The sequence below is a fragment of the Triticum dicoccoides genome, chromosome 1B (assembly GCF_002162155.2).
Source record: "Triticum dicoccoides isolate Atlit2015 ecotype Zavitan chromosome 1B, WEW_v2.0, whole genome shotgun sequence".
Lineage (NCBI taxonomy): Eukaryota > Viridiplantae > Streptophyta > Magnoliopsida > Poales > Poaceae > Triticum > Triticum dicoccoides.
In genome coordinates this window covers 404,853,726-404,860,202 of record NC_041381.1, presented here as the reverse complement: position 1 = coordinate 404,860,202, position 6,477 = coordinate 404,853,726, and positions in this window count along the sequence as shown.

Here is a 6,477-nt window from a genome sequence, read left to right as displayed (position 1 = left end):
CCTAAAGATAATGTGCATGCGGGAGACACGTAGGCACATATATGTGCGTATAGAGGGCTAGTAGAGACTGTGCGTGTGTATATATGCATGTGAGAGAAATAGTGTTTTCCAAGTGAGATTAGTGAAAAGAGTGGTACATAGTAGTCAGAAAGAGAGAGATATAGAGAGAGAGCATGTGCATGAGACACCCCGACACCCCGAGAGAGATTGTGAGCATGTGTGAAAGAGAAATGCCGATGTATATAAAGTGTGTGCACTTATGTGTTAGATAGAGAGATATATAGCGCGTTTGTGAGAACGGGCCGAGGCATAGTGCATCTACGTGTAAAAGGCGGTTCTACGGATTAAATTAAAATATAAATGGCATTATTATTTTTGGATGAGATCATGAATTTTGCAAATTGCGTATGGATGAAAATCGGTCTATCACACACCCATACTCTATTGAATTCTAGCATGTGCATGTGTTTATTTCATATTATCGATCCATAGACATTAATTAGTGCACTCCATGTTGTTAGTGTGAAGCACTTTATACATTTGTCACTTGCATGGATACATTCCAAATTGCTAGCTACGAATAGAATACATGTTGAATTCAACATAAAGGGGGTTTCGAAGATTCGAATTCATAGGAAGTGCATTCATCTATTTGAACATGAGATAATGGTATTTGTAAATCAGATCTAAAAGGGGGCATCAATCTTTGTTGTGCATTTGAACATGCTATATATTCATACGCATGTCTAACTTTTTTTTGCAACCAAGGAGATTATATCGGGAACCATGCATGAACTGAGGTAAGTTGCATATTTTTTAACATATACTCGTCTACAATGTATATTCAAATGTACCCCATCCATTCCAAAATAATCATAGCTTTAGGATTTTCAAGAGTAAAGATTTGTGAAGTTTGACAAATCATGAAAGTTCAATTCAAGAGAACCGAAAACGTTAATGCTTCTGCTCCCAAGTATTGAACGAAGCGCCAAATAAGCCTCTGGTCACCCGAAACTGCGCGAGACTAATGTTTGGTGGTAGGAAATTACTGTCCTGGCTCTGGCCCGTGTAGCCTATCGGCCCGATGTACAAAGGCCTAAACCGGGGTAGGTTTGTAACTTCACCAAGACACCAGTCTCAACCGCCTCCAAGAAGAACTCATATGTCGTGGGCGCCTAAACACCCATGCGCTCGGCCAAAATCTATCCCGCCCACATTTGGGACACCTGAGATTACTGTCCTACCCCCAACCCGCAATATGTCCAAAATTTTAGATGGGGGCAAAGTTTGTAACTTTCCCCAAATTTCAAACAAGCGCGTCCCAAACCGAAACATTGTTCCCCCTTAGTTCCCCTTCCCTCCGTTTCCCCATTCATACTCCATGCGCGCCAAAACACCCTCTCCACCAGTCGTGAAACCCCCGCCTCCTCCGTCCTCCACCACATAGCGCCCAATCCACCGCCGCCCTCCTCCATCATGCCGGAGCCGGTACCCCGACGTCATCGTCCAACACAACCGCAACCGCAGCACCCTCAAGGACTTAGCAGCTGAAGACGAGGCAGAGCTTCCTCCATGACACCGATGCCGATGTGCGCCATACTAGAACTAGTCCGACCACGCCATCCTGTGCCTCACCGCTGCTGCTCCTCTGTTGCAACCGTCCACCGCACTGGAGTTGTTCCCGCTATGTCGTTGTTCGCCGCCTCGGATCTGGTTCCCTACCGCCGACAGATGGCCACCGCACCACACTCAACAACTTGGCCATGGGTTCATCCAAGGCTCCACCGTCCTCCACAACTTCTCGTTTCCAGCAAACCACAAGAAGATCATTGGAAAAACAGAAGGAGGACACAACACTGCTAGTAGAAAGAGGTACTCCTCTTCCCTTATTCGTGCAAATCTTACGTCTCTGCTCACACCGTATTCATCCCACGAAAGAAACTAGTTGAGCGCTTCTTACTGCATCTTCTTCATGATACTAAATGCACAAGGTTTCCTCCCTTTACTATTTCACCTTTGCTAGAGGTCAGTAGCCCGCCTGGATTTCAATTCCGGGTTAGTCGAACCGCAATTAAAAGAAGCAGCACCTGCTTAGGCGTGCGGAGCACCTAGTCCGCCTGTTCGCCGGGGAAGCGGCGCATCGGTGTCTATCATAGGGGTGTGGGGCCCAGGAGCTGCTTGTGCCCAATCTAGAGGTCGGCGGGGCTTGAATGGATGGCCGGGGGGGTGGTGCCAAGCACGGCGGTGTGGTGAGGTTGAGGGGAGGGTGCAGGGAGGGGACTAGGCTGGTGGTCGCTGGCGTTTCGAGAAAGATCGTCTACACTGAGTGGCTGGAGGTAGATGAAGGTGATCTGCTCATTCTTTGTACATTGGACGGTGCAAAAAAAATGGACTAACCTATTTATTTTCGATCGACTGTTATTTTCATAGATTCCTGTACTAATTTAGTGTGACATGCATGTTGTAGAGCTATCATATGTCTCCTGTCATTTATTTCTCACCGACCTGCTATCTGCTACCTTTACACTGTACTAATTGTGCACACACTTCACCCATACTCACACTATTATTTTTTATGCATGGGTATTTCAAACACTGATGCAGTGTTGATGAATGCAGAAAAGAAAAGACAGAAGTCGGTCCAGTGTAATTCGAAGATAAGCACTAAGTGTTTCAGCGCTCTAAAGGGTGCAGTGTCAGTAGTTGGAGACAGTAAACATAGCTCTGCAGTTGATGATCTCAATTGCCACACACAACCATCCCAGGTGCTTGCTTTAACTTCGCGCTGTCAAATGTGGTTGCATGTTACACGTGGTGTCTAGCTTGTATTGCTTCCAATTTGGTTAAATTGCATCTGCTTACTTTACACATTATACCTTTGATAATGACATGCCTTCCCATTTTTGATACATACTACATATCTCTATTAACCATGTTCATACATCAAACTAATGATCTTTTGTATCCCTCATCAATCACTTATGATGAGATAGTCACCCCAGTGGGTTACTGTGAGACGCCCTACTCGTTTAAAGAGTGTAGTGTCATCCTCCCCACATGATTCTCAAGAAACAGCAAGGCTAAATGAAGATAGTCAACGTAGCTCTCTAGTTGATGACCGCAATTCCCCCATACCACCATTGCAGGTGCTTTCTCTTACTTGACAGTGTGATGTGTGGTTGCATGTTGCATATAGTATCTACCTTGTAATGCTTCTAATTAGGGTAAATTGCATCTGCTTAATTAACACATTATACCTGTGAATATGACACGCCTTCCTGTTTTTGGTACATACTGCGTATTTCTATTAACCATGTTCTTACATCAGACTACTTTTCTTGCGTATCCCTCATCAATCACTTCTGACGATACACCTTCAAGTTGAGAGTGTAATATTAGTTGCATCTTGCATATCATTTCAAACATGTATTGCCTCTAATTTGTTGAAGTGCCACTTATAATGAGACACATCTAACTTGGTAGAGTGATTTTGGTTGGATCTTTCATATGGTGTCTAGATTGCACTGCTTCCAATTTGTTGAAATGCCTTCTGCTTAGCATTTTCATACATATTCCATCCTCCTACAATGTGGTTGCCATACATAAAAGTTGTGTTCGTCAGTATCATGCATCAACGAATTTGGAAGTGCGGATTTCATTCCTTGTTATTGTGTGTTTACTTGACAAGGCAAAATCTAAAAGGACGAAGTCACGGAATGATGGTGGTCCTCTGGAGCAACCAAAATAGATGATCTCTACAGATTCTCCTGCTACTCATACTGCAGTGCAAGTTCCAAATCTCATCTCCCCTACTCCACAACCCAAGGTGCTTGCTCTAACATGGCAGTGTGATATCTGGTTGCATGTTGCATATGGTGCCTAGCTTGTATTGCTCCTAATTTGTTAAATTGCATCTCCTTAGCTTACACATTATACATGTGAATATGACACGCCTTCCTATTTTTGCTACATACTATATCTGCCTATCACACCATGTTCTTACATCAAACTACTGTTCTTGTGTATCCTGCATCTATCGCTTATGATGAGATAGTCACGCCCGTGGGTTAGTATGAGATGCGCTACTCTTATAAAGAATGTAGTTTCATCCTCTCCACATGATTCTCAAGAAACAGCAAGCCTAAATGAAGATATTGAACGTAGCTCTGTACTTGAAGACCGCACATCCCCTACACCACCATCACAGGTGCTTGCTCTAACTTTGCAGTGTGATATGTGGTTGCATGTTGCATACGTTGTCTTACAAGCTTCTAATTAGGGTAAATTGCATCTGCTTAGTTTACACATTATACATGTGAATATGACATGCCTTCCTATTTTTGGTACACACTACATCTATGTGTTAACCTTGTTCTTACATGAAACTACCTCTCTTCTGTATCCTGCATCAATCACTTACGATGAGTCACCTTTATTCGTTGCATATTGCATATTATTTCTAGCCTGTTGTCATGTATTACTTCTAATTTGGTCAAATACATTTGTTAGGGAACCCTTTTAATTTGGCAGAGTGATATTGGTTTCATCTTTCGGTTTCTAGCTTGCATTGATTCTAACAAGTTCAAACACCTTGTGCTTAGTTTACACTTTATACATCATACATGTCAATATGTCACGCCGTCATATTTTTCATACATATTCCATCCTCCTATCATGCAGCTGCCTTACATGAAAATAGTGTTCATCAGTATCATGCATCAATGAGTTCTGACGAGCAAATTTTATTCCTTTTTCTCGTGAGTTTGACTTGACAAGGCAAAATCAAGAAAGAGGAAGGAAAAGAGTAAGGAAGGCGATGATGGTGGTCCTCTGCAGCAACGTAAATGGAGCATCTGTACCGGTTCTCCTTGTACTGCTAGTGCATAACAAAGTCCAAGTCTCCGCTCCCTTACTCCACCATCCAAGGTGCTTGCTCTAACTTGGCAGTGTGATATCTGGTTGCATGTTGCATATGGTGTCTAGCTTGTATTGCTCCTAATTAGTGTAAATTGCATCTGCTTAGCTTACACATGATATGTGTGAATATGACATGCTTTCCATTTTTGTTACATACTATCTTTGTCTATCACACTATGTTCTTGCATGAAACTACTCTTCTTGTGTATCCTGCATAGTCACTTATGATGGGACACCTTTAAGTTGGCAGTGTGATATTGGTTTGCGTCTTGAATACGATTTCTAGCATGTATTGCTTCTAGTTTGATGAACGCCACCTATGACAAGATAGTTTTAACTTGGCAGAGTGATATTGAGTGCAGCTTCCATATGGTGTCTAGCTTGCAGTGCTTCTAATTTGTTGAAGTGCCTTCTTCTTAGTTACCACATCATAGGTGTGAATATGTCAAGCCGTCCAGTTTTTCGTACATATTCCATCCTCGTATCATGACTTTGCCTTTCATCAGAGTAGTGTTCGTCAGTATCATGCATGAATGAGTTCTGTAGAGCGGATTATATTCCTTCTTCTTGTTGGTTTGACCTCACAATGCAAAATCAATAAAGCTAAAGGAAATTGGCAAGGCATTGGATGATGGTGGTCCTTCCGAGCAACTAAAACGGTGGTTCTCTATAGATTATACTCCGCCATCCTCCCAACAAGATTCGCAAGACAACGCAAGGCTAGACAGTCAATGTAGCTGTGTAGATGATGAGCACATCTCCCCTACTCCACCATCACAGGTTCTTGCTCTAACTTGGAAGTATTATATGTGGTTGCATGTTGCATATGATGTCTAGCTTGTATTGCTTCTAACTTTGTTGAATTGCATCTGCTTACTTTACACATAATGCCCGTGAATATGACATGTGTTCCTGTTTCTAGAACATACTATATCTGATCACACCATGTTCTTACATCAGACTACTGTTCTTGCGTATCCTGCATCATAAGGCACCTTTAAGTTGCCACTGTGATATTGGTTGTGTATTGCATATGATTTCTAGCATGTACTGCTTCTAATTTGTTGAAACGCCATACAGTTTGAACTTGGCAGAGTGATATTGGTTGCATCTTTCATATGGTGTCTAGCTTGCAGTGCTTCTAATTTGTTGAAATGCCTTCTGCTTAGTTACCACATCATAGGTGTGAATATGTCACGCCATCACATTTTTCATACATATTCCATCCTTGCATCATGTGTTTTCCTTTCATCCGAGTAGTGTTCGTCAGTATCATGCATGAATGAGTTCTGAAGAGCGAATTTTATTCCTTTTTCTTATCGGTTTGACTTCACAATGCAAAATCATTACAGCTGAAGGAAATTAGTCCGGCAGTGGATGATGGTGGTCCTTCGGAGCAACTCAAATAGGGGGTCTCTACAGATTCTACTCCGCCATCCTCCCAACAAGATTCGCAAGACAACACAAGGCTGGACAATCAACGTAGTTGTGTAGATGATGAGCACATCTCCCCTACTCCACCATCACAGGTGCTTGATCTAACTTGGCACTATTATATGT